Source organism: Haliaeetus albicilla, chromosome 24, assembly GCF_947461875.1.
Source record: "Haliaeetus albicilla chromosome 24, bHalAlb1.1, whole genome shotgun sequence".
In the NCBI taxonomy this organism is placed as follows: Eukaryota; Metazoa; Chordata; class Aves; order Accipitriformes; family Accipitridae; genus Haliaeetus; species Haliaeetus albicilla.
The window spans coordinates 6,969,276-6,995,624 of NC_091506.1; the positions used below are offsets into that span (position 1 = coordinate 6,969,276).

The 26,349-nt window shown below is 39.5% G+C and overlaps 1 protein-coding gene across 2 annotated transcripts in view; it reads right to left on the bottom strand.

Moving 5' to 3' along the window:
- The window catches only part of TAFA1 (TAFA chemokine like family member 1), a 348,473-nt gene that overhangs the window by 304,276 nt on the left and 17,848 nt on the right, over positions 1-26,349 (bottom strand). For both annotated transcript variants that reach the window (XM_069811893.1, XM_069811892.1), the window contains one exon: positions 21,939-21,995. The gene's annotated coding sequence lies outside the window, so the exon portion shown is untranslated. The remainder of the gene's footprint in view (positions 1-21,938; positions 21,996-26,349) is intronic.

Here is a 26,349-nt window from a genome sequence, read left to right on the forward strand (position 1 = left end):
GAGGACTAGAGATGGAACAAGAGATACCACGTATCTGTGAACACCCTGAAGGGACCTCTCACATTGGTATCACTTTATAATCCCTTAAGATGCTCTCTGTGAAAAGCAAATAACTTCTAGGAAACCCCAGGAGACTCTGATGACCATTAGCAACTATATAAAAGGGGAAGAAGTTCAGCTACCAGCTTTTTACCAAAACTAAACAACAGATATTGTAAGTGATCTGGAATTCCAGCTCTGCTTTATGAGGACACAGCCACAGAACCACACTTGTTCCTTTCTTCTGCCTACCTACAACCTTTCCTGGGACTTTGCAATCAAAGGAAGCAAAAATGGGCTTTCCCCTACTAGGAGCAAAATTGGAAAAGGTTGCACATTACAGAGCATATTTTCTGTTCTGTTTGTTCCTTACATGCAGGCTGAAGTCCTCTTTGGTGAGGACTGAGAGTGATATCTCACTAGATATGCTCACCAGAAGAGATGTTGCTTTTGGGCTGGCAGAGGGAGCAAGGAGTTGGAGGCTCCTGTTAACAGATGTTAGAGCAATCCCAAGCCTGCTCTAACCTATGCCCAGAAAATGGTACCCATCCTCTCAGCCCCATACTGACTTTAGGGAAGGCTGAACATGGCAGTAAAGAAGCACATGGCTTAGGAGTTTACACAGGGGAAATAGGAGGAGACAGCTTAGCTGAGTCCAAATGGAGCATGCTAGTAGCGTTATTCAAATATTAATAACAGCTGCTGGAAATTGGAAGAGCCAGCCAAATTGAAAAATGCCCTGTGCATCTGCCCTTTTGTAACCATGTGCCCAACACATGTTCTGTCTAAGCCAGGAGCAGTATTCCCTCTCTGCAGGGCATTACAGTTGGCACAAATGCCTACCTGGATCACTGCCGGTACCTGGCAAGCAAGCTGCAGAAAGCAGTTGTTCTCCAGTCCCTAACCTCACCACGTTCACTGAAACCCCTCCAGCACTGTCAGCACATGGCCTGGGGTAAGAGGGGAAGTGGGTTATTATTCCTAGTTCTCTGGACTGAATAACACAAGGAACTGAGGGGTGCTTACCATTTTGACAGCACTCATGGCTATAGATGGAAATATACAACCATAAATAAAACGTTTCTGAGAATTTAGCTCCTCATTGGCTACCACATTTGTCTCCTGCAGCTGGTTGCAATGATAAAGTTAGCTAAGCAGGGGCCGTCAGCTCTTTGGATGGATTAGCCCATAGCTGCCACACCAAAGGCATGTGTACATGTGTTCCTTTCAGTTCAGTCAATAGGTTCGAACTACAGTCAAACTAGCTGTCTCAGGGAGAAAAATGTGGTAGTCACAAAGGCATGCATCTCACCTCATGCTAAGCACCTCAGCAGATCTGTTGCTGGGCTTGTTAAATGAACCCTATTGTTAGGGGCTGCCATAGTCTCGACACTCAGGCTAGGTGGTTTAAAGCTACCTTAGATACGTTTATAAGCTCTGTATTCATGGCAGTGTAGACATACTCTGAGAATACATGCTGATTACTGCCAGGAAGAGGGAGAGAAGCATACCATAGCAATAGAAACATACTATCAGTCCAGTGTGTTATGTCTGCTTAGCATCCACTATGATCGTATTAACCTATTTTATTGCAGTCATGTCAACAGTTCCGAAGGAAATTCTCAATTTCAGCTCCACCCTAACTGTGGACCTCCACCTTGCTTGTAAGTCAACCATATCAGACAGACAAAAAGAGGACAGGGAGAACTGTTGGACATTGGCAACTGGCAGTGGAGGACAGAAAGTGCCAAAGAGGCAGGAATGAATGTAGATCTCCTGAATCTTAGCCATAAAATCATTCTTCCTATCAGCTCCTAATCTGTGAACATTGCATGTTGGGTTAATGACCCTACATATCAGACTACAGCAGCAGACTCAGAACTGAAAGGTCCTGGATGATCTTCTTTCATTTATATTTCTTTTCTTGGTGCATAATTATAAGCACGTTCGTATGCATTCATCACGTGTACCACAACTTCTGTTGAATGACTAGGTTTTTTTCGAAGAGAAAGCAGTACAGCAAGGAACTTTTCCACTTAAAAGTATTCTGCTCCAATGAATCATGGCTGTCATTTCAAAGCTATTTATCGTGTTAACAATATTTTTCCAGAAGACTGTTTCATTTAGTGATTTGGAATGTAAGGACAATTGTGGGGAATAAATAACCATGCAAGCCATAAGATTGAAAATCCACAAAGATTTCAGAACGTATGAAAAGAAATGTATTTTAAAAAATCCTGGACATGCAAAATAAAAGATCCAGATTAAATTCTCATAGCTGTAGGGCTTTTGCTTGCTATTCATGAGCGCTATGGAATTTGCTTCTACTTGACATCAGAAATGCAGATTCAGTGAATTCATTTAAGGCAAAATTGAAATCTTATCTTTTTAGGCTGGCTTTTCCAGCCTTAAATGCAGCTCAGTTTTTTAAAGCTCCTCGATATTATTTTAGGTAAAGCTATTTGAGACGCTTTGTATTTTCTGCACTATATACATTTACTTTTATTGTATTTAGTTCATCTGCATTATAAAATACAAAGGAAAATAGTTGAAAGATGACAAACTGGATAATGGGTAAGGCAAAGTAGTTATTTGCTACTGCAAAAGGATAAATACAACAGAAATGGGAGGAGACCTCTAAACCATGTTCTTAAATATGAAGAAATATTTAGTGAATGACTATACCATGGGGTTTTCTACATCCCATTTCTTTAGCTGCCATGCACAGCTGTGTCACTATGGGGACCAATTACAAATTGTACTGATCCACCATACCTACATTTCTACCTGCCTACACCACAGCACTTCCCAATGTTCCTCTGTCTTCTTCCTTAAATATGAAATCTCCACCTATTCTCTCTTCATACTTAGTCCATACCACCTACTTACAGACTACTGCACAAGTAGCCTGCCAGCCAGGCAGAACAAATGGGCCTGCTCCAGAGCCCTAGTAAGGTAGTGAATACGTGTGTGTCCCCTTAGCCAGAAAGTCAGGAGGACAGAAGAGCAAACATCTTTGCTCAGTTGCCAAAAGGCTAAAGAATAGCTAAACCCTGATGTGTAGCTTCATCATACTGAACTAAAATCAACTTATTGTCAACAGAGGCAAATTTCAACGTAGCAACCTTTTCTGAAGGTTCAGTAACTCCTTCATAAACCCACAGGCAACCAGTCCCCTTTTGCTTTTTTTAAAGGTGAATTTTGTTGAATCACAAACTGCTGCTTTAAATGTTATGATCGAGTATTGACTTCCCTAATATTTAGCACTGCACAAACACATGACCCTGACAAGATGTATTATGTCATCTCTTGGGAGAAGTCTGGGAGTGAATAAGGGAGAAATCTGTTTCTAATTTGACTCAGGTGATCATCTACTTTAACTATCAAAGGTGCTTTCAGTGAAATCTGTTATAAGACTCAGATGTTCTTGCTTACTTCAAGTGTCAAGGCCTGTCACTCCTTCTTAAAGTTATCCTCTCACCCAGTCAGGAGATACAGCTAAGTATTTCTGCATTCCTAAGTGACAAAAGGTTCAGTTCAATTTCTGCCTTGAGTTCACTAACAAGAGTGGCTGCTGCTGCCCAACGTCTATGATCACTCATTTGCCGTTTATCCCTCACTCCAGCCCCATGTACATCATCATGCTGTAGTGCAAATCCAACAACAGAGCTCAGTTCAGAATGCCCCTGCAGTGTGTTTGTTAGGAGCACTGACCAAACTGAAGGACTGGCGCACCTACCTGCCTGCTTAACAAGAATTTGTGCTGACAAACTCATCATATGTTCTAACTGGTTGAATGAGCAGAACTCATCTTCTAAGAAAAAATGGGGTTTCAACTAAATATTTTTCAGCTTTCTGGGAGAAATTTTCCTTACGAAAAATAGCTTTGCCCCAACCTGACAGATGCAGGCTGATACAAGAGTGTCATTTGTCCCTCCTTCACCATTCTTCTCCGTGGGAAAAAGGATGCATCACTGACTGCTGTGGTGCAGAGAGAAGGACCAGGTTCAGCTTTTTGCTATCCATTATGTTTCCAGGATCAGCTATCTATATCACTTCTTCACCATCAATGAGTAAGCAAACATGCACCACGCAGCATAGCCAGAACACCCTGCTGGAGGCCTGCTTGCCCACATTGCCCATTTACCCTTCTCCTAATTTCAGAGAAAACTGCTGCAGAAGAAAAAAAAATCAGATGAGATACCTTCATGATTCTACACCCTGTAATTAAAGATTCCTGAACTATAAATGGCACCTACGCTCCTGTGCAATGTACAGGGTGGTCTAGGTGCACGCTCTCATGTCAGCTATATATATAGGTAGCATGCCATGTGACATCGGATGGATCATTGTCCTTTCACTAAAATAAGAAGTGCTAATATCTTCTGAGAAGTTATTTACATTACACTGCATGTTTTCTCTTTTGTAAAAACATTTCCTCTGTGCCTGCATTTGCAACCATCCATCAGTTCCTATCAGTTCCCTTTAAGGGTGGAGGACTACTCAACAGGCTGCTCTGCCACTAAGAAATAACAGCACTGGGAGTTTTAAATTGTAGAAAAGGCATGTTTTCTACATGAAGACTTTGAACTTGTGGAAATGAAGTCTGAAAATGATAGTGGCACTAGTAATAATAAAAAAAATAATGTCTTTGCTAGGATAAATAGACATTGTTCTAGTTACTTTATTTTAATCAGCCTACTCCAGCAAGGAATTTGGCTTATAATTTGTGTTTTTAAAACCCAGCATCTTCTGATATTTATAATTGATTTTGGTACAGAATCATCAAAGGAATGCAGAACAAAAATTGAACAACTTCCTTAAAAAACATTAGCAGAGCTAAATTATATCATAAATATGAAAAAAAGCGTAGCACACAAGCAGCAGAAAATGAAAGGCAGCTGGGTAAAGTAAGAAGAGAGATCAAGGTGCAAAAATATCCATTCAAATATCCCAAACATGACTTAAATATTCATCAACTTGTTCTTTGGTATTTTACAGTTCATTCATCTGTAACTTAAGGGTCACATGATAGAAGGCATGGATTGAATTAGGAAACCCATCTTTTCCAGCTTTAGACTCAGCTTTGCATGAGAATAGGTAAATAGTATTTCCTCTCTCCCTGGGTTTCCCAAGCTATGCAATAGAAGTAATGATAATTATCTTCCATTTTAAGATGCTTTGAGATCTGTGATGAAAAAGTGCTCTGTCAGAGCTTAGATAAGGTGATGTTGCAGGCAACTTTCTCCTTATTTGACTCCATTTTTCTTTTTTCTGGCACAGTGTCAATCTATGTTAGGTGCCCTTTTGAAACTCATGTTTCTTTTAAATGACCCCAGGCCTCTTAAAGGTCTGTGTCCTTTCATTCAGTCCCTCTGTGAGTACCCTTTGCACAGGTAACCACTAGGCATGTTCCTGTGCAGTCAGTCACACTATCCCTGGCTGCCTTTGAACAGATCAGACTCTTTATGATGGCCCTCTTCACACACTTGCTTGAGGGCAAGCCTTACATTTTGATCTGTGCTAATGACCTGAGTTGTGCCATCAGACAGGGAAATATATTTGGTTTGTGATTCAGATTTAGTTTAGCAGTAGCTGAAAGACAGACACTGCCAGGGCTGGAACCAGACTGTTTTTAGAGCAACCAGTTCTGACAATATACTCTTTTTAAGCCAGGTAAACATCCTTCAGATTTGCTGGAGTCTGTGTGCAGCCTTCCCACATTTGCATGGGTCTGAAACATAGTAAAACTCATTCCCACTGGCACGCTCCAGTCTAGACCACCTTCTGTTCTTGGCACACATAACTATTTTCACTGCATCCTTATCAGCTTGTTCTTTCAGGAAATGCATTCTATTTTCCACTAAGTCCTTTTTGCATAAAGTAATTCTTACAGCAAGTAGTCTGCCAGGCTTGCTTTATCCTTGACTGACCTTTGCTAGGTTAGTCTGGCTAATGCCTTGCCTATCAGTTCATTACTCACAGGTTAGTGCTATTCTTATTGAGGGCAATGCTTTCCAGGAAGTACAGATAGAGCTCTACAAGCAGCCACTTCACTCAACTAGTATCGTGATGAGATCTATGCAGTGTCGAAATCTTTGGGTTTGATCTTAATAAGAAGCCACTTGCATATTTCTGTCCAGGTGCAACACTTCGGTTTTTAAGTCAGATTCTCAGCACCACCTGTGGATGAGAACAGAAGGATCCAATGCCTGTGCACAGGTCTGTGGCAGAGCAAGGACCTGCCCACCTCGCTATGCCAAAACGCCTTCATTCACACAGGGCTGTGAAGGCTCTATGGCGCTATTCCACACAAGAAAAGTCATCTGAATCCAGCCCTTAGGAAGTGCATGCCAAATCTAAAAGCTCTGTTGTTTTGATGAATTAACTGGAATCCTGATTGCTCCAAATGAAGACCACAGAGACTTTTTCTTTCTGCCAAGTAGAAGCAGTAAGTTCCTAACACTGTAGGATCTAAAAGATCTTTTTGTCTAGCACGTTGTGTCACATAGCCTTGTGAATTTTATCCAGCTATTCATGTACTGAGCCCATTACCATAACTATGATGAAGGGTTAATGTCTCAGGCTAGCAATAGGCACTTCCAGGGTGTATGTATTGTTTTGAAATAAAAACAATACAAAGGCATCTAAAAGAATGTAAAGTTTATCATGGCTGAGAATCTGAAAAGCAAAGTGATGATTCCTTCCTTGTCTTTGATCTGCCTTGTTGTGTATTATTATATTTCTGAACTGACAGAAAAGAAGTTCATTTCAAGGCACCAAAATGTCTGAACTATTTAGGAATTGTCGCCGTGAATCAATTCTGGTTTCATATACTGCATCTTCACAGGCATTATTTCTTCTAAATCAATTCCATCTCTAAACTAATTGTTTAAAAGCCATGACTTCATTCCCATGTTAAGGGAATATCTGTGGCACGCCCAATTAAAACAAAAATATTTACAGTAGGATGCACAAGTTACACAATGGTATTGACAACAGTAAATGTTTCCAAATGCAGATCTTTCGCCTTTGTGCATACACAAAGCAGCTTTTTAAAGGCTGAAGGGCCTATGTTAGAAAAACATACAGTACCTACTTCAACAAGAGAATCAGACATCATTTATAATTCATGTAAGTATATTGAAGTTTTCTACTGCCATCCAAGAAAGATGGTTTCAAATCTATGGAGTGCAATAAGCCAATATTCTGTGTAGCAACTTCTATATATCTCACATAGATTTTACTCAGGAGATCATTTCTATACTGAGGTCTTCACATCTACAATGTGATACATTCAAAACCATCACTTTCTCTGCATATCTATCACCATTAATTTGTCAGTTTGTACCCCGTGTTATTTTCATAAATGCTTTAGGGACACAGATTTGTTGAACAGATAGAAGATAGAGTTAAATGTAATCCAAGAGTAATCAGAAGCAAGAGGAATAGTTATCTCAATATTACAACTTTTTTTTTTTTTTCATATCCAGTATAAAAACCAAAGAGAAATGAATGATAGCTCTGGTCAGTTCCTCTTGCATTGATGGGCTGATGCAAAACTGCTGCATATAATTCAGCTATTTCCTACAACCACACAATTTAAAAGCCCAACAAGTGAGCTGCTGAGCTAAGGGAAGTTCATTACAGTTCAACTACAAACAGTTCAGTTCTACTCAAAGACAGACTTAGATTCTATTTGCCAGTATGAGAAATTTGCACTATGACTGCCTGCAAGGCATCTAACCTATCCAAGACATCTTTGGATCACAAGAGCAATTCCATTTTCAGCTCTTTTCTCTTAATTTTCCAAAGCATGTAGTCTCTTAAATAATCCTCTGAAATTTTAGGACTTATATTAAACGATCGTGTCTAATGTGTAAAATCCAGTTTTACACTTTGGTAAAAACTCCCAGAGAACTTGATTTCTAATAAAATTTTCCTCCATCTCTGCAGCTGGCGATAGTATTTAGCACAGAGCAGAAAAGGCTAGAGATTGTATAATGCATCACAAACGACTTTATTGGCTGTCATATACTTAAAACTGCTTTGTTCTGCACTTGATTAATTTGTAAAGCAGTTTATTTCAGATATTGAAGCTGCTTGTTCTGCATGATTATTAAAACTGAACAGAAACAAGTATCCATTATTACCTAAAAATAATGAATGCAGAAGAGGCAAACACTTGGGACCCAAGGAAGTGACATTAATGTTCAACATCTTGAAAACAGCAGCATATCAAATTATTGATGCAAAGCATTTGACGACTGTCTTTAAGAGGCAGGGACAAAGACTGTCTAGACATGATCAGATATCAAAGTCTACGAGTTTTGCAATCTGATCATTTTGTTTCCCTTTTACTAAGGTAAAGAGGCGCCTGTCAGTATTTGACAGGCTGCAGACACAATGATTATAACAACAATAAGAATAACTGCTCTCTGTAGTACTATTATCCCCTGAATAACTTTGTTGGAGGAACTCTGTTGCAGTTTGTTTATTTGTTGGTTTGGTGGTTTGGTTGGTTTTTATCTCTGATGGAGGGTAATGTCTGTATATTCTGTGACCCTTTGTTACAGCTCCCATTAGACAAGGATTTAGATACAGATTCCAGATTGATCTCGAACCACAGTGGAGAGACTAAGTGGCAACATTTGTAGAAGCTGAATTGGAATATATTCCAGATCCGGCAAGTTGTTCTTTTTTGAATTGGACTTAGTAGGTAAAATCGGACTTAACCCTTTGCATGCACTAGAAAACTTCTGCAATCTTCTCATCTCATGATTGTTTAACAGGCTGCAGGCACAATGATTATAACAATAACTGCTTTTTTTTTTTAGCAGCAGCCTATGATAATACATTTTCAAGTGGTACACTATATATTTAACATATGCCAACAGCAATTTTAGGAATTGCTGTGTGCTTGTTTTATAATTCTAATTCAATATATCCGTCAATGTTGCTTTTTTTTCCCCCAGCCTTTCATGATTGTGCTTTGCTCAACAGAAAATGGCAATACTTTCCTCTAAGGGAAAATTCAAGGTCAAATGAAGGTTGAGATAGATAGAAAGCACGTGGTAGCAGAAACTATGATTAGGGCATTTGGTTTAGTCTTTTCTTTGTACCAGATTGCGTGGGCAGCCCCTGCTAAAGTATACATAAGAACAAATTCCCAACTCAGTATTAGTGTTTGATTTGATTTAGACAATGGTGCTGATGTCATTTGGGTGAATACCTATGAGAAAAATAGGATAAGACAGCTACTTAATGAGAGATTAAGTGATTCAGTGTGAAACATCACAATTGTAGTTCAAAGAATTAGAACGTGTTCTGATTCCTGAAACTGAAACTGTCAAACCCGTACTCTATAATTTTATTTTATATTGTCATCTTCAAGCTTTCAAATGTCTCTTAAGTAATAACATCATATGATGCTGCATTATGACACTTAAGCCTCTGGGTTAAAATACCAAGTCTGCATCAAGTCATGCTGTCTCATACCCTGATGTTCAGTCACATGCAGATATTTTCAAAGGCTTTAAAGCGAGACTGTGCCCAACTGCTATTTAACATCACTAGGAACTGGAATTCTAACTCGTACCTCTGAGAAGGCTGATCTCATACTAGTGAATCAGTTTCCATATTGCAAAAAATAATACTGTTGCCGGTTATCAAGAGGACTTTAGACAACTGGTCAGTAACCATTTGTGATAGCAGCTGGTGCAAACTTCTAGTAGAAAATCAGAAAACTAATAGGAATAGGCTTGTCATAGCTCACCTATAAAAAGTGTTTCTCATTTCTTGCCTTCAGAAGACTTTGGGGGTTAACAAGACAGTGTCTGCTTTGCTTTGCAAAATCAGTGCCCTGTTGTGTTGAGCATTAGATGCACACACAGTAGGAAAATGTTCTTGTCCTTACAAAGTTAACTACATAGATCAGAAAACATCTTATTGTCCCATTTCAGAGCAAGGAAATCAAGGCCATTGTCTGAAAACTGCAGCAGAAGCAGGAAGTAAATCCACTTCTCCTAAATGTGCACAAATCATCTTTCTTTTGCATGAAGTCAGTGAAGGAAAGACAGGGAAAAGCTGTGAAGACTGCAATTATTTAGGCAACTGGGGTAGCATTGAGGATAAGGAACAGGTGCCCTGTAAGTAATCTTACCATTCAGGCCAAAGGCCAGCTGCTCCAAGGGCTGCATCCCCTAAACCCCACAAATGGTTCCTTGGATCAGAGCTGAAGCCTGTTGCTTACAGTCTAAAATACGATTTGGTCACCACTCCTGCATTGCCAGTAAACTGAATTCTTAAACCCCCACGGTTGTCATCTCTCCTCTACAGAGAATCCATACAGACATTTAGGTGCTTAAAGATGCAATGGGCCGTGTCTGATCCCGAACAGTAGTGAATCCCCGACATGTCCGCAGTTACTGCATCATGGCCTGGTTCACACAGAAGCACAGATGTCAAATGTGCTCCAACCCCTGCTGGGACTTGAGAGTTTGAAGCAATGAACCACATGAGTGATGGGAAGGTTCAGGGAACCAAATTGAATCTAGTTCCAAGCAATGCCTCAGCCACACAGCGTGCAGATGCAGGGGCCACAGTACCGACTGCCGCAATCCACTGCTCCGCTCCCACGGTGCCAAATAACCCCCTCTAACGTAGACGTGATTATAGACACCCACACAGTCTGTAAAAATGCTGAAACAAGTGAGGGATGAAAGGCAAGCTCTTGTGAATCTTGGTGTGTTTGTATGTTTTATTAAGCTTTTGTCTGCACAGCTAAACTCTCAAATGCTTTTGAATTCTGCCCCTCAAAGTGCAGTGCTGTTTGACCAGCCTTCAGGTAGCTGGGATTCCTACTTAACCAAAGGTCAGCCATGTCAATGCCCGATCTACTTCTCCCCTTCTTACTCCACAGCCTCAATTCACTAAGGATTTCTGATATCTCCTGAACTCTTGATCTGTATTATGAATAATGACAGATAAGCAGATAACATTACCAGGCTGCCCTACATTCATGTCCAGAATCTGGTGAACTTTTTTGTATGTCAGTAGAAACACTTAATGGAAAAAGAGCCTTTGTCCCTGCAGAAGTCTTCATCTATTAACCCCTTTTTACTAAAAAAATGCATGTCTAATTCCAAATAGGAGGGTTTATCATACAAAGTTTACAAGACAAACAAGTCATTACTTAACAAGTTAGTTAATAACATGGCACACAACTGACGAGAAATGTCAATTACTAGGGAGAAGGGGCACAGGATACTTTATGTAATCGCAACCGTTGCTCAGGGGCACTTATGTTTGAGTCTTTCTGACAACATCTACAACACTCTAATTGAACTGCCTGGGCATAGAGGAATTGCTTCTTGCTACTGCAAAATAGCTAGCAGAATTACAAAAATGCCGTATCAGAAAAATGTAGTGTATTTTCAAGCTTTTGAAATGTCACACTCCTGGGCACCAATTTATCTGAGTTACATTGCAACATTACAAATAGCCAGCAAGCCTTACAGGGCCATTTTTCACAATAAAAATACTTTCCTAACTGCTATTTTAGTTCAGTAATGATTGTATAGATCTGTTTATTATGCATTTATATTTTTCCCTAAATAATACCTTACTGTTGGCAACATACTGAAACGGAGGAAAGTGTGTAATATTAATGGGGCCAACCACTTGCTTTAGCGTAAAAATATTTTTGACTTCAGGGAAAAAAAAAGAGAGAAAAAAGAAAAAACTCATAAGAAATCCATAAAGAAAACAAAGAAATCCTTCAGCTATTTTTCTAATTTAATATCGCTTCCACTTCTATCTGTTGTCTTCAGGATAATGGCCATTATGATCATAGTGAAAAGATTACATTGATTGCAGAGTGCCAGGGAAGCTATATTAAAGGTCAATAAGGAAAAGTGGTATATCTCTCTGCTGGAGCTATGATTCAGCCTCTTGAGAACACTTCTTAAGATATTTCCATTGTTTTCTGTTGTATGTAGAAGCACAGATAAACTGCAGCTTTTAGAAAAGCACAGCCAGAAACACAGGGAATCCAGCTTCTAAATGCTTTAAAGCACCTCTGTTGTACAAATTATACAGCATCAAAGACACTGTTAGGCATGGAAGTCCCAGTTCTTGGAGACTCCTTCATTATCCCTAAGACAGTTGTTCTCACTGGTATATGTCCTGCATCTGGCTAGGTTAGCTGGCTGTAAGGGCTGAACTTGGGATTCCTAGCCCAAATGCATATGCTAGGAATATGTATTTTTTTGCTAGAGCAAAATATGTTGCTATATATATAGCTAATCTTCAGCTCTCTGTGGCTTATGCATCTCTTGGAGGCATGCAGCGGCATGTCTCATGAAATGTACACATCTGAATTTGACTGCTGAATACATGTTCCCTGTAGTACCAGAGATTGCAGCAGTGAGTTAAATTCAGCCAAGTATGATACTGAACCATTTACAGCTATGCTTCTAGAGCACCATTTCTTCTTGAGTTTGTCCTGGAGTTATTGAATAACAACTATTAATAGTAAATTAACATGCAATTGGCAACGAGCTAACTAATTAATTGTCTCAACAAACTGTCTGCATGCCCCTCTTACCACTGAGAAAATTGCAACTCTGGAAGGTAAGGATTTGATTTCAATGGAACCTCTACTGTTCCAGCTTCATCCTTTAATATATGTGCACACCTCACACAGGCACTTTCCTGATGCCAGGACTTATAGAGGGAGTTAACTGATTCTAATACACTGGAAACAGCATATCTATCTACAAATGTGGTTAAAGTTTTATTTTCCTTGGTAGTCACTGAAACAAGAAGGCAATTCCTATTCCTTGCTTAGAGTAGTTCCAACCCAATCAAGGAAAGGGATAAATTTAAATCTATTGTTTTTCTCAGATACGCAGTGGAGCCTGCTTTTGGCCCAGCTCAGCTCAGCATAAGCATCTACCTGAGGTGCCTGTGGTATAAATACAGTAATCCTATGTACCTTCTACAGTCCCTAGAGAAAATTCTGTATCTCCAGATGGTGGCTTAGTCTATTTCTGATCTGAATCATATCTGAGGAAGTTAGTGTCTTTTCATTACCTACAGAAGGAATCTAAAGGGAAGCAACAAGTTAAACTCCACTTAAAATTAGAGGGTATGAATACCCACCCACTACGTCTACAAGCCAAATTTCTCTTACAAAGGGAGGTTTGGGAAATCTCTCCATTATGGTTCTAAGTGCCAGTAAGTTTCTAGCAGAAGGAGTTGTTAAAGGAACAGCTCTGCCACTTGAAAAAAATGGTTGTTTTTCAAAGAATTAATTGCCACCAGCTTGCTTGGCAGTGAGACCAATGGAAAATAGTTGGTGTGTTTCATATAACAGCAAATGGAAATGTTTTAGGACTCCTTAGCCTCCCCCTCTGATGTCATGCAGAGGTGAGCAGAGACTAAAGATAAGTATTTTTTACACTGTAATAAAAAAAGTTTAAGTACTAATAACTATTGTTCATTCTGTTGGCAGGATTTTTATACAGCACCCTTTGTCTTTGATTTTTAGAAGCATAATACTACAACCTGGAGAGAACAACATTTATACTTTATATGGACATAAAGCAATTCCATGTATTTATTCTAAACATATGCCTTAGCACAGACTACTCCACTGGGGGGGTGTGTCTATAAACTGGACTCTTTAAAATAAACTCTGGGAAGCTTCCAGATTAATTAGCAAATAAAACGCATGGAAAGTAGTTCAGCCCACAGTTCTGTAGGTAAATAACATTCTCATAATAGTTTAATTTTATTTGTGCTTTTAAACTATATTTTAGGAATGGTTTGAGGAATTAGAGTTGTTGCTACAGGGAAACAGTGGACTCAAGAGGAATCTTGGGATGAGCAAAAGCAGGCTAGAAACCACAAAAACAGAATACTGGCTATTTTGAAGGGAAATATGCTAGTGACTTCTACCACATACAGAGGGGCTACTAGAAGTTATTAGTTTTCTAACATATCTTCCTAAACTAACTTGTCTGTATTTGTGTCTTCTCCCTCTTGTTTTGCAAAGAAAGAATATCCCTGTGTAGCACAAGGGAAGCAGTTGAAGTCAGGATTAGGTGAGGAACATGCAGAGAAGCACTGACCTGCAGGATCATCTCATGGCTTTGAGCTTCAGAGCAGAAAGCTTTGATTATTCAGAGGGATGCTGAGGTTAGTATTCAGCAGACACCAGCCTATTCACACTTGGGAAGCTAACACTTGGGACAGTCAACAGGTCTTGTTTTTGGTGTCTGCTCATCTCTAGGGACAAAGGCTCTTCCCTGAGCAGCAGTAGCATGACTTTGCTTAAGTGATCATCTGACCCCCAGGAAAAGCTGTTTAGACAACTATGTGCTACTGAAGAAGCCCAAAAGGAATTGCTTACACTTTCATGCCCTTTTATCTACTAGCATTGAGTGTTAGTATATGTCTATGAACACCAGCATGCTAATCCTGTCAGGAAACTGATGCTTAACACCCAGTGATTTTTATGTCTTTGATCAGAGAAGACAGGTAAAAATTTCCTATCCTAAACCAAAACCTCAGTTTACAAAATGTAGATTCCTAACGAAGGACACACAGCATAACGGCACCTTGAAAAACTCTTTCTTTGTGATAAACAGACCAAGTTTAAACAGTCCAATTGCCTGTGCCAGTTAAATCAATGCCAACCAAACATCTAACCCATCTTCTACAAAGCATTCTTCCAAGTAAGAATGTTACAGAACATTAGAGGCTTCCTTTTGTTCTTTTTTCTTTTCAACACAAATTTGAACTTCTGCATTTTCATTCAACTCACAAAATCCAGAGGATGAGCTAAGAAAATAAGTCATGATAGAGACTGCATACTTTATCAATCCATTTGATGGGAAAGACATCATTATTTGTTTTATTAAACAGTGCATAATTAAAAGTCAATATGCAAGAATGTAATAGAATCTGTGTAACTAGTCAATTTTCTGTCAATGACAATGTCTAATTTATAGGAAATCAGTAATAATATGTTTGTTTTCAACATTATCTACAAAATGATTTGTATATTATGAAAATAAATTCATATGGCTTTGGGTCAGCAGATAAACATCCATAGGCAAAGTTCATGGGAAGGTGATCCAGCTTAGGCACTGAACCAAGAAGTGTTATTCAGGGAAGACAAATTATAGTTTACTTCTTCAGGTCTCTAGCACATTGTGCAGAAATGAGTTTAGTTCCTTTGAGAGTATCTGTCATATCCAAGCAGGGAAGAATACCTTAATAGGCTGTGCCCATTTCATAATGCATACAAGATAGATGTCTCCAGAGGAGGGAGAGGAGGAGTCTTATGCTTAAAAGTTTCTGAGCACAAGCTTTTTAAGAAAGTTGGCAATCAATTATAGAAACTAATCCACTCAATGAATTACTAGTGTTTGTTAGTAAAGCACCACTAGTATGAAATAATTTCATTAACGACATACATGCTACACCATGCCCTAGTCTCCCTTTGCTCTAGCAAGTATAGCAGTCAGTTTTTTAAAGTCTGACATGAGTCAGAGTGGCAACTACCCAAATCAAAGGAAACAAAACCAGTAATCCTAAGGATTTTACTTCCAAAGGAATTTAAAAGGAAATGGTACCTGTTAGTGGCAGTGCTCAACAGGAGCATGTACGAGAATAAGAAAGGGAGTCTACAGATTGAAGTGGGATACTTCCAAACAGTTCTTTGAAATGCGTGAAAACATTTCCAAAAGGATTTGTTTACGCCAAGAAAAGCAATGTTTTTTCTATTGTTGCTCAAGGTGCCAGGCATGGTAGGAGCTCACAGAGACAGGGCATGAAGCCAGACAGAATCAGCTTCTGTGCAGATTGGAAACAAGCTAAAAAGCCAAGTCTGATTTACAGAGCTCAGGCTGAGATCTTGATCTGAACCTTCCCACTGCCTGGGTCAGTCTGAAATCAGGCTCCTTGCTCTGGACCTCTCCTGAGCTAGTCTTGCCTGAATGAAAAATTTTTGTTGTTCTTCTGAGCAGAAATGAGGGGGTGATTTGACATGCAAACAGCACAGCTCTGCAGCAGCAAGCACATGAAAGATAAGAGAAGAGACATACCGCTGTAAAGTAAGCACCAGAATTTGTTTGCATTTTGAGCAAGGACATAGCTACTGAGTGTGCAGTGTTACAGCATTGGGCTAATGGGCCAGATCTCCTGGGAAGGGGCTACAGAGATGTGAGACACCATAGGGACTGAGTAGGCAGATGGACCCCCTTTGATTCCGTGATTCCTTCCACATTCCTATAGATTAGGCTGCGGGACTGATGTGCTGATACTACAGCAAGTGCTAATCTGCCATAACAATACTTAGAACCTGAAGCACTTTCTAGACCTGCCCCAGTTGTCCCTAAATAAGTGACACAATGAAATGCAAGTGTGCCAGTGCATTCAAGACAGGCAGTGTTTAAATTCTGTATCACAAACATCCTAGAAGTACTCTAGAAAACCAGTTTCCCTCTGTGACCATAGGTAGGCAGAATCCATTTTGGAGACATGTTGAATCCACACATACTTGAGCTTTGAAAAACTGCTGCCTGGGGCTGAGGCATAAGGGGGATGGAGAGTCAAAAGATGCCTGATTGCCTACGTGTAGAGCAGTGGCAAAGCATCAGCCTCAACATCTGTCCTCCCTTTTTAGCCTTATGTATACCCTACAGAAGTTTACACTGAGCTGTAGTAAATTGCCCAGATCTTCCTCTTTCCCACCTCCCCACCGATCTCCCCCTCCCGCCCCCCCACTGCCTCCAGTTACACTGTCCCTTGTAAAGACTTTGAAAATCCTCCAGTCATAATAAGAGAGGAAGCAAATTATTACTTCCCCAGCACATGAGCAGAGAGGAAGCACACTGGTTTGCTCTGTGGGCCATACATATCTGTGCTCTCATTAAAGTTACAGTAGAAATTTCACCCTGCTGAAGTCATCAGGAGTTTGGCACTGGATTTCATCCTCTACAAATGACTGTGCTACACCCTTTGAAAGCACTGGCTAACATCTCAGCATCCCCAAACTACTAGAACCAGGAATTTCTAGTTTGGAGGAGATTATCTCACCGATGGATTAAAAGGTTTTAGTAACACGCACACACACACACCCCCTCCCCAGTTACTTCAGCTAGGACGGCTCCACATTCCATGAACAAGAGCCCCCCTCCACATACACCACCTGTAGCCTATTGCCCAGAAAGTGTCTTCACAAGCCTTGCAAAAGCTCAGGGACAAAATGCTCGCCACCTCTGAATCAGCAGGGAGTCCACTGCTGTGTTTGGCACGTCTCCCCAGTTGCACACTGACTTTGGGCACGCAGCCCCACGATGTGTGCGATAGCCTGGGAGAAGGTGCATCTTAACACCATGACCTATAGAGATTGTTACTATTTTCCCATTGTATATAGCTGTCCGTACAGCAACATTTGGAGAAAAAATTCTTTGAAATAATTTTTCAGTCTCTGAGCTTCTTTTAAAGTTGAGTTTCTGTCTTAAAGGTCCCCAATCCTGTAAACTGACCATTTTCTTATCCCATGTGTTTTGCAGACATTTTAAAACACTGGGAAACGTGGTGAATTTTTATGGAACATTCTTCTTATCTGCAAGCACTCAACTACTTAAAAGAAAATGTATTTTTCAAATGTGTGCAGCACGGATTTGGCATCTTTATGTTAAAATTAACTAATTTGATGGTGTTACCTTCTGGCTGCTGCTCATGACAATTTAGAGCTTGCAGTTACATCCCCATTATAAAAGGGAAGGGCTGCAAGAGGGTGTTAACAGCCTATTTAGGATATAAAGCATTGTGCAGTACACAGATTTAAATTCAGGTGCAGTATAAGGTCAGCCTTGAATTGTATGTATAATATGTTTGTCAGGCACCCCATGTGTAAAACTGACAGCTCTAACCTAGTTGCCACAGGCTGTTTTATACAGTTGGGTATATTATGTCTCTTTGACTTCGGTGATGTACACTTGAAAAGAAAATTGTTTCATTTTGAGGAAACTTGGAAAGCCAGAGCTTACTGCAGTAATGAAATACAACATAAACTTTCTAGTTAAAAAGGTTATTTGGAATTAATTAACATCAGCTCATGCCACAATTACATGCAATACATACACATTAATAATAATAATAAAAGAATAATGAAGCTCACATAATCCAGTTTTCTTTTTGTATAAACTTGACACATGTAAAGTCTGGCTTTGCTCTGCTACACTGGAAACGTGAGCTGAATGCTTTGAGCACTCCAGATTCCAGCGAGCGCTTGGTACATGTTTCAGAAGCAGTGCACAGAGCCAGCAGTAGTCACAGCTCTGTACCTCCTGCAGCACTTGAAGCTCGTGTTTTCTGCATGATCATGAAGTACACGCTGCACCAGGATAAGGGCGCTAAGTTCCTGCTGCTAACTTTAAGACACAAATTGTTCCCCGCCCTGCACTCCCCAGCATCTTGTGGAGCTGCGAAGCTGTGGTCCTACCTATTCCCAGCTGATTTGGTAATAACTAAGTTCTGTTGTCCCTGTTTTACATTTAGTCTGCTCTAACATGGACAGAATAATCCAGTCATTGAGTGAAACGTGAGAGTCCCTGGCAGAGGCAATGCTCTAGTGCAAATCATTTGAATTTAAACACCAGACCACTTCTCGCCTACAGAAAGGTCTCTCGCCTTTCAAAAAGAAAAGGATAGTGGAAAGAGAAAGGGTAGCTTAAAAGGAGCATGTTGGTGAAGAAATTGAGGCACACAGTAGCACTGTAGCTTGCCAAAGTCATACAATGGATCTGGGACAGAACAGTTCCCCAAACTACCACCTCAGCAGAAAGCCCACTCTTATACACTACATGCAACCAACAGACCGAAATGGAGGAGGGAACCTTTTACAACAATTGCAGAAATGACAAACCTGTAGGCTCTGAAAAGATGAGGACTGACCAGTATTAGGATACTGTCTCTTCATTATGCCCTACAGCTTTCTTCCAGAGAAAACAGTGCTGCTTCCGATCATTTCTCCCTCACTTTCTTAGAAGAAATGGATGATGATTTATCAGGCCATTGCACACTGATATAAAAAGTCCAGCTCTTCACAGAGCAGTTTGAAGATACCAAAGTTTTTTATGAGCGCTCTTGGGAGTTAAATTCTCCACTGGTGTAAAACAACACTCAGTAATGTCAAATGGAAATATGCCAATTTACATTGCCCATGGATTTTGCAGCTTTATTTCTTATATAAGTGTTCTCAATATCTTTCAGTCGCCTCCCTAAAAGGTACAATTCAGATCAAATATTTATCATCCTTCTATATTTCTTATCTTCACTTTAAATTGGAAAAGAAAATAACAAGCTGTCTGCGGAGTAATCAGTTGCTATAGTAAACATTACTTTAGCATACAATGCAGAACTTATCTCTGTTTTCTTTAATTAAATCTGTGGTGTATGCTGTCATTTGTCTATGCAGAAGAAGTGTTCTTCTTACCAACCAGAAACTTAACTCCACTAATTAACTCTTTGGTTTTTGAACAAATTAGTAAAGAGGTTAAATTAGCCTGAATTTCCTCAGGCAGTTTTCTCATTTCCCACGTTACTGCAAACCAGTCATTTTAGTCCCCCAGCACCTCTGATGTGCAGAATCTATGTTACTGCTCTGAACCAGCAAACTTCAGCACCCAGTTGTACTGATGGAAAAAATACTTATATTATGTAAGAAAAGCCACTTTTATGGGCCTTATTCATCTTCTAATGATAATGAATATTCCAAACCTAATGCTTAACTGAATATATGAATTTTTAAGTTGGGAGGATCACATGCAAGCACTGTGTACCACTAGTGAAGGGCAAAAGTATGAAGAAGATACTCATGAAATAGGTGTGAGACTGATGCTTTCAAACATTGAGATGAACAGATATTTGGATCTGAACTGCTAATGTATACAGATATATAAAACAAGTATTGGTGTTAAACTTACAGGTCATTTGTTCAGCTGGTCCAAATCACTGAAAGGTCCTTCTACATTAGAGAAAATGGTCAGGCTTATGACAGCAAAGTGTTTTGTCCTACAGTCTGAAGAGAAAGGTATTATGCTGTCTTGGGACTGTCTCCAGCAAAAAATATAGCCAAAGGCAGGTTTTCCTACCATTGAGAAAGAACCTGGAAAGGAATTTTAACTGAAGGCTTCAGCTATTAAACACAGGCATTGCTGAGAAGTGAGATGCCCAAGACAGCAGTACATAACAACTCTCTTCAGTAAAGTCTTTCTGCTCCAGTTCAGAGAAGCAGCCCAAATAGTGCAACACTCTGCTCAGCTACACAGCCCAGAATCTGCACTGAAATCAATGTAAACGAATGATGCCTCTAGCTATTAGTCATATAGGTTTAGGACCCCACTCTGCCCCCAGACATGTGCAGACCTTGGCTCAGTATTATACTTGATGCACAGCTTGTTTCTGAGCTCACAGCTTCCAAATGCTGTGCTAGACCCTGAATAATCCCAAATTGGACTATTAAAAGCAGTAGTAACACAACACTAGTGGTAAAATATTGCCTGAATTTTTGTCAATGCACTTTGCAGATACGATGGTTTTTTCTTGGGTAACACATAACAGTTCAGTCACTCTACAGAGTTAGTGTATATTCTTGGTACAGAGACATGGAAAACATTGTGTTGTTTCACAGTTCTGTGGTAGGGCCCATGGGCACTGATCTAATTTCACTGCATCACAACAAGGCATCTGTAATATTACAGCACAACCTACAACTGAGCTGGAGTTAGCGCAGCCACCACACTACTGGTACAACCCTGTCATTTCAATTCTTTACGCTTTTTTCACCAGCAAAGTCTCATCTCCCCAGTCTAATAGAGTCAGCTAATAACCAATAACAGTCTCAACAATGGAAAATGTATGGAAAGTGAAAGGAACAAGCTGGAATGATGAAACAGAAGTTCACATTCCTGATCCAACCCCAAGTTGAGGGAGTGGGACAAGAAGGTTATAAAAGGGTCTTTTGATCTCTAATCTAAAGGAGAATCAGGAAGCCATACTGTTCAATCTTCATAGTGACATTGCTTAAAAATTACACCAGTGTGACCCAAAGTTTTAGGATGATAAAACCAAAATGAACCAAAGAGTGAAAATCTCTTTGGTTCAGAAGGTCACAGCTCAACTGAACTGACATTTGGATGTGCATTTTTTGGTTTCCATGAAAACAGTATTTCCCATAGAGAGCAGCAAATTTCAATAAATAAATAAATAACAGTGAACCATCAGAAATACAGATTTTGACAGGAAATTCTCAGTTTACTTAAACATAAATGGATTATGGTGTGCTTAAGAATTAGCTCGAATAGGTTTGCTGGGATATTACAAAAAAGAACAGCAATGACCAGCAATCTCTGCACATCTATTTTGCATACCAAATTCTACCAGTACTTTTATTTGTGCTAACCCATCATCTATTCCTGGAGTAGTGTCCGTAAGAAAAAAGATACCATAATTGATCAGCACAGTGGACAATACAGTGGAACCTCCTTGGAACGGTTTCATTTATTGAAGATCTCTTTCATTAAGCATGTCTCTGACCTGCCTTCTCCTTTTCCCTCTTTACTAAGAAATTTTCAAAGAGAAAGAAAAATATTAACCCTGTGGAAACCACACAGATGAAGGAGCTTGCAGAAGGCTGTGCCACCTGTGTGTACCAAATTGCATTTCCAAGCAATCTGCTTGGCCAGTAATGGAATGAAGCAGAGAATATAACCCTATACTGTATTTTCTTCAAGGACCTAAATGTGATATAGAAACATAAATTAATTAAACCTCATAACACCTGGAAGAGGCAGGTAAAATATCTGGGACTACTTTACCTGTCCTAGAGCAGGATCCACTGCAGCTGTTTAACAGTAGATTGCAACAGTATACATCTGTGAAAGGAAGAGAAGGGAAAGAATTAATATGCCCAACAAAATATTGAAGGGAATTTAATTCAGACGCATGCTTTATTCTTACAAAAATGGCTCCAAACCCTCTATTATTCATAGGTGCTCAGGGCCTCTATTTTATCTCCCATCAACTGCTCCAGAAGGCAATGCTGACTGCACTACTGAGGCATAGCTTCTGCTCCAACTCACAGGCAGGAACTGCTGATTCTAAAATCAATTAGGCCTTCTCTTGGAAGTGTGTACTGCACCTGATTATTTTTTTAGTTATCTTACTCTGTAAGTTGCAAAACAGATTCTCATCTCAGCTACAGCACCTTTTTCAGTGCAAGAACACTAACTTTGCAAAATGGAAATGGTGACTAGTATCTGCCTGTTCAGACTATCACTTGATTATGGTCCAAATAACCCTTACATAGATTTAAATCAGTAGCTAAGATTTTACAATAATCCGGAAAAAAATGTAAACAAAATTAGGCTTCTTTATGAAGATTTAGACTATCCTCACACTATTCATTCTTTTCCACATAAGGTGAAAAACTATATGATCTCTTTCATAAAAACCATATTTAACTGTAAACTGTATTGCATACATAAAAACATGTTCTCCAGCTGCCAAAATTATTCTCCAATGATGCTAAATAATATTCCTTGTCATTTTTACTCAGACAGTATATTAAACTAATAAAGTTGTTGATGAAATACTGCATAATGGAAAAGGAAATATGTTTATTTTTCTAATAACTTCCATGTTTTTTAATCAGTTCAATGTGAATTCAATACAGCCAATCTTCTCTTGGTACTGCTTCCCTTATTGAAATCAATCCTTCAAAAGGGAAGGCAATAAAAAAAAAGAGAATGTAAATGTCTGAGTTACAATCAATGGAAATAATTCCACAGTCCACTTCCATTTCTGGGAAACAAACTGACTTTGCCTTCACACTTGTGCAAAGTTCTCTCCCAAACAAAGCACTCAGAAGTGATGCATCTTTTGTACCTACATGTGCAATTCAGAGTCTGGCCAGTTATCAAATCTGTGTTTTCCGCTTTTAGCATAACAAACTACACAACTTTCCTCTGGGTTTGAAAACTGCTATACAGTGGCTGCCTGAAGCACTTCTGATGATTTCGTTGTTCCCCATGACAGTCTCACAAGTAAATGCAAAATTCTTACCTAAGTTCGTAATCAAAACACTATGCATTCTAGGACGTCTGTGTGTGATTTAATAAGAAACTATATAAAACAGTGTCATACAATATACAGAAGAAGTAAACAGCTTTCACAGTTCCCTAGTGTTGGACAAAACAGTCAGTTGTTGGTAATTTGGTATGATGATGATGCACTACAGTCTTCAATGACCAAATAGCAACAGATCCACTCAGCTAACTACAGGACTCAGTGTAATGACTGTTGAATCACGACTGATGAGAGAAGGTGTGCTGCCAAACTTCGTGCCTATCCAGTTACATCCCTTTTATTTTTATAGAATGATTTAAATGTAACCACAACTATTATTATAAAGAAAATCCCACACCGCAGCAAAGAAATTAAAATGGAAATTCTCTGTGGAGTGGTATCAAACACTGTGATCGAAGCTTTAAACATACAATGGTAACAAATTTTCTGGGACAACATGACTGTTTAGATTGCCGTAGGACTAATTCTGGGGCCTTTTTACATTGTCCATGTAGATAGCCAGTTTCATACTCTACCACTTAATTCAAGACCTGAGAATGGTAGAGAGAAATTTTATTCAATCTATGGGCCAAATAGTATTTTACAGAATTTCAGGTTCAGGATCTTGTCCTTTTTGTTCAGGATTTTGTCATTTTGGAAATATCCTGTTTGATGGTTTATTTTTAAATGTCCTCAAATGGAAAATAATTGCATGCGTAGGAATTTAAAAAGCAAGGGTTATCTAAAGAAAGTGGTTTACCTTGTGATAAACTATTCTGTCAGCACTTTAGCTGAACTTCATAATTCTTCACTCCTGTGAAGCATATAATATTCTGGATCTCTCTCAGACAGGATTTTTTTAAATTTTGTTTTATTTTATGAGGAGAGCAGAATTAGCATTTGCTTTTCTACAGAAGAAATCTGCTTTCTCATCCTCTTAGTGCCTGGATATCAAACAGCATTTGGAAGTTTACATCATCAGTTTGCCCTATGCCATTTCCACCAGGGAAAGGACTTTAGCTCTTCCTTGCGCTGAAGAAAATGTGTCTGTTCTTTACAATAACTAAGAAAAACAGAAGTATCAAATGGACTAGATGTATCATGACATTCATGGTTCAGATATGATCATCAGAGGAGTAATGTGAGTAGGATCTGCATGGCTTTGGAGCTGTAGGATACTAAGTGTAAGCCAGTGTGCTCTTGTGCGCTTATTTTGCTAATCGAGGATGGGGCAAAGCAGAATAGTATTGATCCTCCTTCGACTCTTCCTTCCTCCCCTATTGTCTCAGCCTGTTCCCAATCATCCAGAGAATGTAGCTCCAGCAGCGGAAACTTCACAGATGTCAGATCCAAAGCAAGAGATAACAGAATTAGCTGCATCAGCTTTACACAGATGAAGATTCCCTCTAGCACAAGGTGTATTCTCCAGGTGTGAATCTGGCTAGTTAAGTTCATTTTGTACTGACTGAACTGGATGGACTGCAAAATCTATTTCACTATAAGCAAGTCTTATTCAAACCCAGAAGGTAAAAATAATTTCTTCTCCCTTTTTGACGCCAACACCAAAAGTCCCATGAGTTTCCTTGCAAACTGGCCACACTCCTTTCTTAGTGTGATGCCACCTTCTCCACTTGGGAGAATGATATATAAACAATTTCTGAAAAATAGTATAAAACTATTATAAACAAACCCGCTCCTGCTTCCTCTCCAGTATACCATTACAGTCGGGAAATGGCATTTATGGACTTTCTTCTCCTTCCTTCATGAAGTCCTGAATTTGTTCTCTTCTTTTTCTCTTCAAATCCATTAGCAAGCCAAGACTCAGCCATGCCGGTATGTTCCTTTATGATTTGCTACTTGAAAGCATCTGAAGCCCAGAATAAAAGCCCTGAATCAAAGATGTTTGGCTGAAGTAATTTGGCTGGGGAACAAGTCATCTTCCCTGGGAAAGATTTTCCATCATAATGGGAAAGATAAAGGGAATAAAAACTTTATCCCTAGCAGTAGTCACTGTCAGGAAAGAGCGAAAACCACCACAAAGATAGGAAGAAATTTTCACGCACTGAATGCACTAGCCCAGAAACAATTCAGCTACTGCAATGTTTAGCTGCTGTTTTCAATACCCTTTGGCAGGCAGGCTGCAGTAAGCATTGCAAAACAGTTGCTGGGGCGGGGATACAATAAAACCCATGCAGAAACACAAGTGCCTGTGCTATATTGGGTTCATGTGATTAGCACTGATACTTGCCTGAAATGCTGAAATATCACCTTTAATAAAGGTAGTATCCATGAAAAAGTTGTCTTCAGAATCCCTCCTTACTCATTAGCATTCAATTTTTTTATGCATTGCAGGCATTTTTGACATCTGTACCATCTGAAAGTTATAGCTGCACTCACAAACTTCACTTGAAGGCATCCTCACCAATGAGAGTTTTTCTGAGAAATGGCAACCTCTCCCCTCATTTGGAACTGTGATTTTTGAATGGAGTGCAGTTAGATGATTTCAGCTGAACGGGTGTCTTTTAAAGGTAGACTCTTACATCTTTTACACTTCCTTAATTTCTTTTTGTGATAGCAAAAGCCTGAGTTTGTTTATTCAATTACCATGTGTTTGAGCCTACAGGCTTTGCGTGCTTCTACCTAGCTAAAATAACTCTCTCCACTGCTAAAATCTAATTGAAAAGTTCTGTGCAGTCCCATTATGAATTATTCTGTGTTATGCTAGGAAGGCTAGAGGTTGTGAAGCTAGTTATATCAGCAAAGCTGGCATCTGATTTCATTAGCTTACACTATAATTACCTTACATATGATGGGCCTAATACTACTACTCCTGCTCAGAGAAAATTTCTGCTGTCTTTGTTTCAGAGCTGTCAGTTCCACTTTGGGGCTTATGGCTCTGTAATCCTGCACTTCATACTACAATGAGTATCTGGCTGCTAAAAATAACCCAGGCAGCCAGGGTGGGACAAGGAACATGCCGATGCCATATGTATGTCTTATAGGAAAACTCTTCTACTAGTCTAGCCAACTCTAGAATTAGCCAGTCCATTTTAGACCACTCTTCATCATTACAGCCCTTTCATTTCTTTAGGACTTCCATGAAGGGAAGCTAGATATTCAATGCAGGCATGGTTAGAAAGAGGAGAGGCCGGTTTGCTCACT